General features: G+C 31.3%; 1 protein-coding gene across 6 annotated transcripts in view; it reads left to right on the top strand.

The window, feature by feature from the left end:
- Positions 1-15,346, top strand: part of Dgkb (diacylglycerol kinase beta) — a 618,799-nt gene that overhangs the window by 139,034 nt on the left and 464,419 nt on the right. The window lies entirely within an intron of this gene.

Here is a 15,346-nt window from a genome sequence, read left to right as displayed (position 1 = left end):
TTACTATAATAAAAATGTAACATCTAAGAATATATACCAGACACTATGCTAAAAGTATTAACAAAGTAATTCAATAAATATTTATTCAGTGTCTAACATTGACCACACACTATTATTGGTAGGGAAAAAAACAGTAAAAAGCAAAACAGATCTTTGCTTTATAGGGTTTACATTCCCCTGTGAGGTGAAATAGACAATAAATAATACAAATAAGTGAATTATTTAGTACCTGGTTCTTTTAAATACATAGAAATCAAGGGTAAAGTGGTGGCTTCCAAGGGTTAGGGAAGGAGGAAGGGAAGAAACTGGTCAAAGAATGATAAGTTTAACTTTAGTGGGATGAAAAATTCTGGAGATCTAACATGCAGAATGAAAACCAGAGTGAATATACTGTGTTGTATACTGGAAACTTACTAAGCAATTAGATTTCAGGTGATTTTGTCACCCATACAGAAAAACTTAACTATGTGAGGAAATTGTATGTTAACTTGCTTAACTGTAGTAATCATTTTACTTTGTGTGTATGTTTTACATACATGCATATGTTTTTAGTCAAAAGAAACAGAAAGACACCTGCATATAGGCAAAATTATAATAAATGTAGTTATAAATATAATCGTCTTTTACTTGTGATTCTTTATTCAAGATCAGCCCCATTCTATAAAATAGCATGAGAGCTCTGACTGGGCAATAGTGGAACAGTGGATTGTGTAAGGTGTGGACAAGGGAACAGCAATAGAAAAACAACATCAGGTTACTTTTAAAATAAATATTAAAGCAATAGGAACTTTCTTATTATACTGAGTTGGGTAGATAGATTCTCCTATTTTTAGGAAAAAGAGCCTGTTTGGGGATTGCTTTACTTCCTTACGGTTGCAGTTTTATTGTGTGGCAGTTAGCATTAGTAATTTCATTTTGATTTTGTCTGATCTGTAGGGCCCAGTGCAAAAGGTCAACCAAAACAATGGTCAACCATGTTTTTAGTTTAATAGTATTTAAATTTTATACCTTGAATATATACAATAAAAAATGATTAATTTTCAAAGTAAAGAACATAACTGAAGCAGGTAAAGAAAAGAAATTCTGGGGTTGCAATTATGAGACAGTCAGGAAAGAGTTCTCTAAAGAGATAGTTGGAGTAAAGAGTTAAGGCATTTGGAGGAGTCACCATATGGCTCTTAGTATGGAGCTTCACAAACAGGAGCCAGCCAGGACACATACACTGAGGTAAGAGATGCCCGGCATACCTGAAGGCCAACATGAAATTCATGGCTGGACCTGAGTATGTAGGGGGAAAATTGGAGAAGAGAAGATCAAAGAGATCACAAGATTTTAATGTTAGGTAATACAGTTGAGCTATATATAGTAAGATATTTGTTTTTACTCTGATTTTAAGAAGACATTAAATGTTTTTGTCCATAAAGGAAAATCATGACTTATGTTTTAAAAAGAACAGTCTAACTGCTATGATAAGAAGGCAATAATGGAATAAAAGATATAACTTGTCTATTTACTTAGAGAAATAGAAAGTTGGATACTAAGTCTGAGGAATGGGAAGACATTATCCAGCAGTGGCCCAAGAAGGTAGAAATTAAATGGATCAAAAAATATATTATGATTTCCAAGGGGAAGAGATAAGCCACCTCTATTTAACAATCATTCATTTAGAATAAAATCAGTAAGCTTAAATGAGTATATTTCTATAATCACTTTCTGTTATATTTCTCATAGCCCTGTCATAGTGAAACTGTGTTTTTCAAAACATCATGAAGGGAGAAAACCAAGAAGTTGAAAACATATGTACACTAACAATTATAAAGATTGACTATTGAATTTAAGCTGGGGAATGAAGGGAATAAGGATATGGAGAGTGAGATGCAGTAACAGATGTTAGGAACAATACATTGTAAATTGCAATAGAGTCAAAGATAAGGAGTCAAGGATAATGGTGCCCCTTTAATAGAGAAAATGCGATATGAATTGGGAGATTGCAGTTACTGATAATGAGATATATGAATTCATTTAATCCTCACAGTGACCCCATAAGGTAAATATAGTAATTGTCTCCATTTTACATAGGAAGAATCTCAGAAGGGAATAAGTGAGTTCTCTATTGTCACATGGCTGGTAAATGGCAATCCAGGTTTGGAATCCAAGTGTTATTATCATTCCTAAATTTGTTTTTCTACCCTTTCTCCTTAGGAGACCCCAGTTTTCTCAAACCAGAAACTAAATGATCACTTTTGTTCTTTATCTTAAATATCAAATTATCATCGTTTGTCATATTCTAATGTTCTTAATCTTATCTCTTTATTCATTCTAAATGTAACTGCCTCATATGCTACCTGATTTTCCTCAGGATTATCCCAGTAGTATCCTTGATGAACTACCTCTTTTTTATACAGTCCCAATTTGCTTCCTGGGTCTACTTCCTAAAATGCAAATATGATGACTCTTTCACACATAATATTTTTGCTGATTCATTATTTGAATTCCAAACTCTCTAGCATGATAAACAAGGTTCTTTAGCTGGATCAACCCACTCAATCTTTCACAAACCACCTCAAACACTGGAAATCAAGAATAAATGAACTACTTGTAATTTTTCAAGTATACCTATTCTCTCAAGCCTTTTGAGTCTTGTATGTGATAAATCAGCTTAAATCTCTACATTTTACATTATTTTTTATACCTTGCTAAGTAAGAATTAAAGGTTACTTCTATAAAAAAACAACAAGTATTTTACTGTTATATCCATTAACTATTTAAATATTCATATTTAAAACAAATTAACCAAGATTTTGTCTACAAAATTGCTTTTCTCTATTCAAACTGATGGGCATTAAGCAACAAAAAAGGTATGTTGGAAATGCCCTCTATCACCTAGAAGAAATTATTCTCAACTCTGGTTTTTATGGTTTGTTGTTTTTTGAAACCTTCTGAATAATTACTGTTATATTTTATTTTCTATACTTAGGAAGCTTAGAGTTAAATTTATACCTACATGTGAACATGATCTGCAGCACTCAGTTCTTTACATTTTAAACTCTCTCATTCTTCTCTTCTTTACTCATTCATTCATTACTTTCTTTCTTTTGACAAAAGTCCTGATAGCATGCATGGTGTGATTATAGAACTATAAAATATTTCTTAAGAATTTTTGTTAAAGGCTAGAGAGACAAGGTAAGAAATAAGACAGTGGAAAGTGGGGTCTGTCTTGTCAAAGAGTTAGGATTCATTTAATGTAAATATGAGGCTGTATGATTGGCTTTGTGTTGTAGAAACAAATTTTTTTATCAGTGTGATATAAAATAAATTTTAAGCACAAACTGGGAGATGAGAGTATCCATATTAGATGGTGATAGGACACCAGCATAGTAAGAAAATTAGGGAACCAGGAAAATAAGTAGCAGAGAATATAATATTGGAATTTTATTTGATCTGGCAATAGATTAGTTCCAGATTATTATAGGATCCAATATGCAGCCATGGATCTGGGTGGCTCCTCTGATGTGACGGGGTGTTTGCTAGGTTTGGAAAGTCACTCTGAAAACTGTTGAAAAATTGTCACTATATGATAGTAATTAATAAACATAGAGGGGGTAACTAGTATATTTCAATAGCCTCAAGTGAAAGAAGATTCTGATTGGGGATCAAAGAATGAGAACTTTGATGGCAAGTCAAGAAATTTTCATTAAAACTTGGAATCAGTAATGGGTGAGAGTGTAGGCATTCTTTTTTAGGAGTGCTATAGGCAAATTATAAGATTTCTTTTTTTTAACTGAAGAAAATGATATTTTTTTTTTATTTGGGACAGTGGTTTCTGAGACCTCACTTAAAGGTTTTAGACAGGGATGGAAGACTAAGGAAGACTAAGAAAGAGAAAAAAAGACAGAAGCATGGAATAGTGGTAGCCAGAAAGCAGAGATGACTAGGTACTGTAGTTCTAACAGGAACTCTGGGTCTCTGGGAAAGTAATTTCCTTTAAATAGTTTTGGAATGCTGACAGATGACTCACATTTGAATTATAAAAAACAATTTATATAAATCAATCATAATTCAAAAGGGCAAGAGGCCTAACAGAAACAGGCATTTGGAATGTGTGTATGTATGTGTATGTATATATCACTGTCATTTCTCATCAGGAAAATCTGTATTGCAATATCACATATAACACTTTATGCACCCACCCCAAATATATAATCAATGCAATTTAAAAGCTTAAACTTTTGTTAAGTAGCATGCAGATTATTCATACATTACAGTTGGAGAGTTGCTTAGAACATCACTGAACAGTATACTGCCCATTTTGAATTCTGGCTTTTTCACTAGTTTTATGACAAGAGGCAACTTATTAGTATTTTGTCCCTCTCTTTTCCAATTATGAAATGTATTAATTCATGAGAATTGATTTAGAGCTATTCCCAATATGGAGTTAATGCTCAGTCAGTATCATCTGTTGTAAGTATTGGAGTTTTAAAAAGTGGATGCTAACTTTTATTATAAATTAACAGCATTTATAAAATAACTATGCACTCAATGTATAAAGTTAAAATGATACAGAATGAGGGTTGGGGTTGTGGCTCAGTGATAGAGTGCTTGCCTAGCATGTGTGAGGCACTGGGTTCGATTATTAGCACTGCATATAAATCAATAAAATAAAGGTCCATTGTCCTTTATTTTATTTATTTAAAAATACTAAAAATATTTTGTTAAATGCTATAAAGGGCCAGGATTGTGGCTCAGTTGTAGAGTGCTTGCCTAGCATGCGTGAGGCACTGGGTTCAATCCCCAGCACCACTACAAAATAACAAATAAAATAAAGGTATTGTGTCATTTATAAATAAAAAAAAATATTTAAAAGATATAGAATCAAAAAAGATAAAACTAAAAACCTGTGACAGTTATGTAAAACCAGTATTAATATGTAAGTCATATAATAAAAATGATGTTCAGTCTCCTTCTTTTGTAATTAAACTTGATATGTCACTGTGGCATCCTATTTTAATATCCTATTTTGAACTTATATTATTAAATGTATATGTACTTACATTTACTATGGAACATCACTATTAATAACTTCAAAATATATCTCTTTAAATGAGAATATCCCTAATTTAGTTAAAACAGTATTGTATCTAGCATCTTCCAATTCCTTATTTTATTACAAGTAAAACATTAGTGAACATTTTAAACATTAGATATGAGACTAGTCATTTTTCCCGTACTGTGCCATTTACTTCTATACATGAGTCAGAATTAATATTTTTTTTACTTTTTATGTTCTATAAGTCCATTTGTAAATCAATGACATAAAGATTGTAATGTTTTGTAAAGCAGAAAATTCATTTAGCATAAATAAATAAAATTTTGAAACTAATTGGGTGACTATTTTAGTTCTTTTAAAAATTTAATTGTATCATTAGAATGTACAAATGAGTAGTATGTATCAATAGTCAGTAAGTTGTTGTAAAACAATGAATATATTAAACATTTGCCCCTTTTGGACCAAATGTTGTGTGTTCTTTCTGGACTACTGTCTCATATTATAGTATCCTATTCACTTTTAAGAGTTGAGTTTATACAAATGCCAACAAGATAAGTAATGAAGCTAATTAGCTCACAGACTCCAAACAATATAAATTATAAAAATATTTTTAATATTATATTCAAATGGTTCCAATTCGACCTCTTTCTTCTGCATGTAACCAAGTTGTATCCCTGAAGCAGCAATCAACGTATCTCTACATGTAACACCCTAAGGGAACCATATGTCACAGCATCTTCTCCTCTTCTAATCTTACTTGCTCTTCTACAATTTTAAGAATTCTAAATTATACATTGTAAATATGGTGATTAAATCTTAAATAGCATAGAGCATGTGAAGTCTTTCCTTAGAGCATGTGTTAAAATGAAGTCATTCCTCCTCCGAATGTCGGAAGGTCTGTTAGGGAGTGAAGTCTGGTGTGTCTCTTCTTCAGACCTCAAGGTTTACAGGATCTTTGTTTTTGCTGTCACTTACTGCTAGCCAGTGAGAGTTAATAATGACAACTCCAATGCTAAACATCAGCCAATTAAAGAGGGAGGGAGACATCTGAATTCCATATGATTCTGAAATTTAGATTTTGAATTCTCTGTAAGTTTGTTCCCTAGGCTAGTTATAGAACTTCCAGAAATGTCTGTCTGGTGAGGAGGTGTGAATACTTGACTAGGGATGTGTCTTGCTGCACTGAGCTTCAGTTTTTATTTTATATCATTTTTGTCTGCTTCACCCTTCTTTTCTATTTGCCTCTTTAACCTTTCACCACAGTTACTGAACTCATCTATTTTCTTGAAATTCTTTATGTAATCTACCCAAGGTTTGCACCTGTGCAATTTTCTTTTGTCAAAAAAGTGGGATAAAGCACATTGTCAGTTCTCAATAAATGTTTCATCAGTGTCATTACTTAATATTCATTTAATTAATATTCATTATAGATCAATTCATAATTGTCATCATAGTAATGATAGGAAAAAAGTAATCTCATTTTTTCCATATTTTGAAAATCCAACCCAGACTCAATTTCAGGGTATTATTCATAAGCTATGACTTCTTTTTATTTATTTAATTTTTAAGAGCTATAGAAATAAACTTTGACATTCAAATTCCAGTAAGGAACACATTAAACCCTAGAATTCTGTAATATTTGTGAGATATGTATACATTCACTTTTGTGAATGTACATGTACTTTGAAGTTTGTACCATAGGAGAAGGAGAAATGCCAAACATCACTAGATGACGATTACATCATCCACGCTTCTGAGTGAACCATGCATATGTTACAGTGTCTTAGTTGGATTGGATGTATTTGGTTCTCTGGAATCCATTTTTATGCTGACATGGACTATTTTATATAGAATATGCACATTTATAAACAAGGTCTATTCTCAAAATAAAAGTTCATCTATTATGGCCAATTATAATTGTTTCTATCTATATGAATATGAATAAGGTCCATTTTTAATAGGGCTATAAAAATATTCTTTCAAGTTTCTATAATGATTTCTGCCTAACATAAATATATACACAAGGCAAGTTATAAAATTTTTTAAAGTAATAAACTTGTGCCAAGTTAGGTTTGTCAGGATTTCTAGAAAAGCCAATGACTTAAGGTAGTCTGTGAATTATGGACAACAATATTCAAGGCTGCTCACTTAGAAATACAATATGCACTAAAAAAATAGTAGAAAATTCATGCCAAAATCAAGTTATATGTTAGAAATTCATATCACAAATCCCCCCAAAACTGCCCCTGAATTTTGTATTAGTATTAGCACAAAGTAATAATAATAATAATAATAATAATAATAATAATAATAATAATAATAAAGGTTTAAGGGTGTTTAGTTGAAGGAAACACTGTTTATTGTTTTGTTGTCACTGAAACCTGAGGTTGTTTCTGTGTGATATTGTATTAGTGTTAGACTGCATCACAACTACATTGCAATAAACAGGTTAGTGGATTCTGTTTCCTTTGGCTTTTTATAATAATGGTCAATTCAGACTTATGGCCTATGGCCAAAGTGCATTTTAGTATAAAAATCTATCTGTTGCTAAAGTGAAATAGTAATAATTCTGCAAATAAAAAACAAGTAAGTAAGCCAAATTTAGATGGATATCATACAAGACAAATTTTTGCTTCAAACAAAAGAAAATTTTGGTTACAATTGTTTTAAATATTCAAATACTAAAGGAAACATCTACTCAAAAATAAACTGATTTGAAAGAGATGGATAAAGAGTTAAGAAAGGTTGTAGAGAAATAAAGATAATGCCTTAGTAGAAGTAAAATATATTCATATCAGAATAGTATGAAATCATTGTTGAATACTACATCAGTAATTCAGGAGAGAGGATTAAGAAAATCTCCTGCAATGAAAAAGAGAATAGGAACTGGGTAGAGAGGGAGCAGGCTAAACTTAAGCAAAATAAATAAAACAAAATTTAAGTATTTTCTGAAGTCTAAGAATAATGAAGAAAATCAAACTGAACTAAAAAGAATCTGCATGTATTCAAATTAACTTATTTCCTCCATGATGAAATTTCTATGCAATGTTTTTTGCTTGAAAAAATAATTTTAAAGTTTGTCTGGAAGGACAAATATGCACAAACATATTATACAATAGAAAAAGAAGAATAAGAAGACCTAATCTAAGAAAAAAACTTAATATGTTTGTTTGTTATAGTGATTTAAAATAAGATAGTAGTATCTCTAGAAGATATTAAGAACTTGTTGAAAACCAAAGATGTATTGAACTACATATAGTAATGGAGTATGTGATAAACAAAAGTATCATATATACTGTCATAGCAATATTCTTGAGGTTACTGTAGAATCACGTGGAAACTAAAGTAAAATAAGTCCTACATTATGTTTCTTCCAAAATAAATCAAACATGGATTAAATAATTTTTGCTCAGGCAAGACCTTTTTATTTTATTTCCTAATTAATGAAAGATAAAATGTTGATAGATTTGAGCAATCAAAAATAGGGTTTTTAAAAAAAATTTTTTTGATACCAGGGTTTGAACCCAGGGGCATCTCTAAATCACTGAGATACATTCCACCCTTTTTATTTTTTACTTTGAGACAGGGTCTCACTAAGTTGCTTAGAGCCTCCATAAGTTGCTGAGACTGGCCTTAAACTTGATGTCTTCCTGCCTCATCCTCCTGAGTTGTTGGGATTACAGGCATGTACCACCATGCCCTGCCAAAAATAATTTTTAAAATGCTAAAGATTAGACAAATCAAGGCAAAGATAAACATAAAATGTCTCTGTAAATTATAGCAAATAATTAAAAATAATTTTAAAATTTGGAACTCATAAGTAATCAACAAATGGAAATTAAAACAAGATTTACTTTTATTCTGTCCATTTGGGAAAATATTTTTAAAATGACAATATCCAGTGTTGGCCGGTATGTGTAAAATTGGCTAATCACATTTAAACAATGGTGAGACTAAATTGTCACAAACTATGGAATAAAAGCTTCCAAACATGTGAACTTCTATGTTAGTGTTTCTGCTTTTTCCCTTTGATGGAAGATTGGGATTTGGGAAGGGCAAATATCCAGATTTTATAGCAATGGAATAGAAGGAAATACTTTATTTCATTCCCATATCCTAATTTTTAAATATTGAATGTAATCACAACCAGACACCCTTCACATTTAAATTTCACCTTGCTAAGGTAATCTGTGGTTTTAATGATTCCTGCTTAAATGGATGATCATTAAGTATTTATGTATACACTTTGTTCTCTTTTAGTATTAAATATAGTTTGTCTCTTTTTAATTTTCACTTGAAACCTGAAGAGGAATTAATTTCTAAGCAACTGTTGGTCCACACATCAGTTTTTTGTATAATACAGTGATGTCTCTGTCACTTCTGTGTTTGTTCCTTACTTCAACCAGTGTCCCCTTTATATGGAAAAATAATACTTGTGCTGAGTCCTCTATGACCACTCCTTGCTGTGCAGTCTAGAGGATAAAATCTATCGCCTGACATTCTGTTGCTAATACTCTCAAGAACTTTGTGACATTTTTGGTCTTATTTGACCAAGGAAAGAATACACTTCTATACTAAATACTCTCTTTATTGCATCTCTCTTTTTGGGGGAGGGTGAGGAATACTAGGAATTTAACTCAGGGGCACTCAACCACCAAACCACATCCCCAGCCCTATTTTGTATTTTATTTAGAGATGATCTCATTGAGTTGCTTAGTGTCTTGCTTTTGCTGAGGCTGGCTTTGAACTTGCAATCTTCCTGTCTCATCCTCTGGAGCCACTGAGATGACAGACATGCACCACTGTGCCCAGCCTGTTACATAAATCTTACTTCATCTTAACTAAAAATATTTTCCTATTATTTCATTTAGTTACCATTCCCTCAATATCCTTGAATCATTCACTATTTATGTTCTTCCACATTTATTCATTCTAGTATTCCCTACCTTGTCTCCTGACACTTCTTAGTTTTCTGCCTTAATGGAACTTGTCACAACCTTGAGAAATATGCTAATTCCCTAATTTATAATAGAAAAAAAACTCAGACAAACTGTAATCCAACATAGCTATATAAATTAAGTTCTTAAGAGCTTCCTGATTTAGTTCAGTAGTCCAACTTTGGTCTTACTCTCCATAGGTTGTAGAATCCATAGCAACAGAAGAGCCGTTTTTCCTTGTATGTAAGACTTTCTGAATTTGCAAAAGAATCTGCCTATTCACATCACCTTAAGTATAGGTTGGTGTGCAGACAGACTTATTACACCAAATTCATCTCTTCTTTCCTCTTTAACCCACATTAGTTAATTTTTTACTACAAAAATAAATCTAAAATTGCTCTTGCCAGCCTTACCAAATCCAATTACATGTTTTAAGCTGGGTGTCTAAGGATCAGATCATGACAGTATGTTAGCTCTGAGTGATTTAGGAAAGAAATGTTCTTCCAAAGCACAAAAAGCAAGAAGACAAACTGGGAGCAAGGAAGTAATCACAAAGTTTGGCCTTGAACTTCACCTTAGGACTTTACCTTAGGACTTTCAAATTATGTTATATGCAAGTGTGAATATGGCATAATGTATCTCACAATTATGTATAATTTTAATGAACTGATAAAAAAAAAATCATACCACAAGATTGGTTATTCTTAACTTAAGGCAAAGGGGCTGTACTTGTCTAATCATTACTGGTTACTTACAGACTAGGAATTTCCCAAGATTGGAGGCATTGCTGGGAGGACCTGCTCCTACAAGCAAGGGATGATTCTTTGCAAAACAGGGATAGCTATAAGCTCTCAGTAGTTGACACTTAGTAGCTAGGGATAGGTGCCTTGGCAAGGTAGCAAAGGATCTGCTTTGGACTACCAACAGGATGTACTTGAGACCCTTTCCAAGAGTGATCTCTTTTGAATCCTCTTTAGTGTTTGACACTAAAATGTTCTTCTCTTATATTCTATAGCACTCATCTACTGTATTTCTTCTAGATTTTTTTTTCAAGCAAAACTAAACTCCTTTTATTTGATATTGTAGACACTATTCTCTTTTGTTTGGAACAAATTTTGATTTATTTTTCCCCTGAAGTCACACTTTGTCAACCTATTAAATTCCTAGTATTCCCTTCATTCTTAAATATATGCTAGGGTTTCATTTTGTATTCTTATCTTGTTGTGGTCTTTCTAAATTGCGTCATCCAGATCCATGGTTGCATCTCCCAGTTTTGAGTGTTGTGAAGCTTGTTCTCACACACATTGGATCCATGTGCTCTGCTTTGTTTTTTCTTCTTGGATGACCCACAGAGGACACACAATCAACATAGCAGCAACAGAACTTGACATGTTTCTTGTTGATGCTATTCCTTCTGCTTACTGAAATGTATTCCTTGCCACCTATATCAAAAGGGTTGATCTCTTGATCTAGCTCTAGTACCTCATTTCATTCTGACAGAAACTAGATGCTCAATAATATTTTCTGAGAGAAATAATAACATTTTGATGGGCCTTTTTTACACTTAGCAGTTATCAGTTCCTTTTCTGAGCCAAGAAAAAAATGTATCAATGACATAAATGTCAAATAAAAATTAAAATGAAAAAAGATTTTTATTTTTTAATCACTGAAATTTCATAATTGAATTTTATTGTTAAAAGCTAATAATTTAAAGTATATGATAAAATAATATCAGTAGATGTCAAAATAGTATCATATTTAGTTTCTGAAATATCACTTGAAGCCTTTCATTCATAAATTTGGCAAAACTTTTGATTGTTATGTTCTTGTAGTTATATAAAACATCCAAAAGACAGTTTTATAAAATAATGTGACTTTGCAGGTACAAAGTTTAAAGGGAACATTTTCAGAATGAAAAATGAATCAAGATTTTTTTATCTGAATATATAATTATATTTAAAAATCCGATGTTTAAAATATGGCTTACACAATATGCTCTTTCATGTAAAATGCCATAAATATCTACTCAGGGTAATTCAGAAGTAAAAACTGATGTTTATTACAAATTGGGCCCTGAAAGTACACTTGAATTGTTTAGAAATCTTTTGGGTTATAGTAGGAATTACCCGTAGTTAATGTGGCTTTTGGTGAATGTTTCAACAAGCTATTATCACTTCATGTCTTTATTACTGAAATCCAGAGAAAACTGTTTTATCAAAAATAAAGCAAATCTGTATGAGACAGTCTATCTACTTGCTTAAAGCAGAGTGGGGACATTATTTTCCTCAGTTTTTTTGTGTCCAGTAAGACATGTCTAACAGCTAAATTGAACATCATTCAAGAATATAAATAAACCATGCATTCAGAACATTTAAAAACAGATTTTTATATTTGTATTTTTACATCTGTATGTATACACATATATAAGTGTATGAATATGAAATTTACAAAATCTTATGTAGTTCAAGTTTCTTAGATAAAAAAATCAATAATTTAAAAACTTCTTATCATTTGTTCTCAAAAAGCATGTGAAAAATAGTAATTGGTAGGGGCTTTGTTTATCTTAGTGCTCATCCACAATTTCCATGATAAAGCAATACATGTCTGTTTTGAGAATGAATGCCAAATTCTGACCATCATAACTAAGTTTTTTAAAAACCTATTTCTAAATCTAAAAAGTTCTGTGAAAGATGTGATGATGTTGAAAGCTTAAAAATATATATGTTTCTTTATTACATATAGATAGCCCTTTGAATTTTTTGTTACTGTTTATGACATTGTCCTGCACTAATGCTGAATATTCTTTTTCAAAGATATTTATTTATTTATTTAATAAACTTTTACTGAGTATGGCTTCATGCCAGGTTCTAGAGAAGCGAAGATTAATAACTTATAGTTAGAATGTGTGAATCAGCAGCTTCCTTTGGGATATGTATCATATGTCCCTCTTCTTTTTTACGCATTTACTATTTTTTACCATGGGTTATATAACCTGACTGTGTGGAATGATATATTATGCATCTCTTTAAAAATAAGATATTCTTAGGTACACACAAATGTTCTGTTTAAAGAAAACCTGCTATTTAAATATCTTGAGTTAGCTTAAGTAATTGAGTATTTTATTAAAAGACAAAGGTAGTATATTTATATGTCTGGGGTATTGCAATCATAATCTTCTAAGGCATGTTAGTACAAATATGTCAGCTTTGTAATATAAGGATGTGGGATTAATAAATAATTGCCTAAATATTTTGAGTTAGAATATATTTGGTGGACAAAAATAATTTTATCTTATGATAACGTATTTTATGGAATTAACAGACAATAATTGTGTCTCTAGAGTCAAAGCCAATTCTGTAAAATTTTGTAGCCATCTTGTACTATACTATTTTCAAAAAACACACTGATTCATTTAATCGGTTGTCCTAGTACGCTGAATGTATATCACATTACATGGCAAAGTTCCTATTTGAGCTAAATAGGTTTAAACATAAACTGTGCATACAGATCTCAAGTGATAGTCTCTAAATAGATGTCAGATACTCTTTATTGCTACCCTCTTTTATTTCAGTAACATTTTAATTAATTCACACTGATTGAATAAATGCACATTGAGACTTGTTTCCTAATGAGGGCGCATTTAGAGGAAAGGTTCTGCATCATTCTGATATCCTGTGGGTAATTATATTCTAATTATATGGTCAGGGGAAAAGAGTCTATAACTTAGAACTGATATTGTTCGTTAGACCCAATTAATTACATGCACATAATGAAAGTTCATGATAAGGTTGACTGGCAGTCAGTGTAAAATTTTAACTCAATTGAATTTTAACCTAACGTACAGAACTGGACTTTAACCTGGTTAGAAGATGCTTTGGCATGAGATCAGTGAATAATTAGAGGGACAAAGGATGAAAATAATTTCAATTATACACTCTTTGTTTTTAATTCAAGTTCTTTTTCCACAGATGATGAAAAGGAAATCTAAGCTTTAACTCTAAATAATATTATCAATATTTTTTCATTAGCTACAGTGATTGTTTTCTACTCTGGAAGGCAGTGGTAAACCAACTGTACAATAATATGTTTCTAGAACTCACTTATGTTTTTTAGAGAGGAAAAATGGAGACAACAGGAAGTATTATAGATTAATTTTATGAAATAAAACATACAGGAATTAATGTATTATGTTAGATTACTTGATGGGTGATTGTTCTCTAAGCCACCAGCTACACTCAAACCCTATCTTAAACACATACAAACATAGGCAATGCATAGTTTACACATATTAGTTATACCTAATAAATCAGTATCAATTATATATAAAGCAAAAGATCTACAGAATAATCAAAACATAAATAGTCAATAATGGAATTAATTTTAGAAATGATAACTTTAATTATAAGCTCCCATTCATTTTTATCCTTCTCAATTTCATTATTTTATTGCTCAAACTTTGGATAGAAAATTATCTAGTATTGAAAAAACAGCAGTGAGAATTTTTTCTCCCTCTTTTCTGAGGTCCATCTCTCTTATTTCTTCCCTTTCCTCTCTTTCTTTGTCTTGAATCTCTCCTCTACCCTCCATTCATTTCTCATTCTTTTTCTCTAATAGTCTCCACATAGGTGTTCTCATGAAAAAATATTCATTTCTATTCCTTCTACTTATTTTCAACAAAAAATGGTTCCAGATGGGGCTTGGGTTGTGCCTCAGTGGCAGAGTGCTTGCCTCCCACATGTGAGACACTGGGTTTGATCCTCAGCACTGGGTTTGAACCTCAGCACCACATAAAAATAAGTAAACAAAATAAAGATATTATTGTCCATCTGTAACTAAAAAAAAAATTTTAGAAATGGTTCCAGATGAAGAAAGCATAATTTTCTTGCTGAGTTCTTAATCAGGCAGTGAAAACTAAGTGAATCACTTCACTTCTAATGTTAATAAATCAGTTATCTATTTTTAGAGAAGTTCAATATATGTTTATATATATTTATATATGTACATATATATGTGTGTATATTTATAGAATGAATAAAAGTAATGTGTGTGTATATATATATATGTGTGTGTGTGTGTGTGTGTGTGTGTGTGTGTGTGTGTGTATCTCCACCCTTTGGTTAGGTATAATTGTATTCAGTGAATATGAGGAAAGTGAAGTTTAATAAGATTAAGAAATTTACCTAAAATGACACAATTTACAACTTAAAGAATTAACACTAGATTAATTAATACCCATGTTTTAAACCTATTGTTCCTAAGTATGCTGTAATTTCCAACATTTGCAGCAAATGATATGAATTTAGAAGAAATACATTGGCATTTCACAAAAGGAATGGACAGAAAAACAATGGAATAAAGGAGA

The sequence above is a fragment of the Marmota flaviventris genome, chromosome 1 (genome assembly GCF_047511675.1).
Source record: "Marmota flaviventris isolate mMarFla1 chromosome 1, mMarFla1.hap1, whole genome shotgun sequence".
Lineage (NCBI taxonomy): Eukaryota > Metazoa > Chordata > Mammalia > Rodentia > Sciuridae > Marmota > Marmota flaviventris.
The sequence above is the reverse complement of the archived record's forward strand: the minus strand, read 5'-3'. Positions and strand labels throughout refer to the sequence as shown.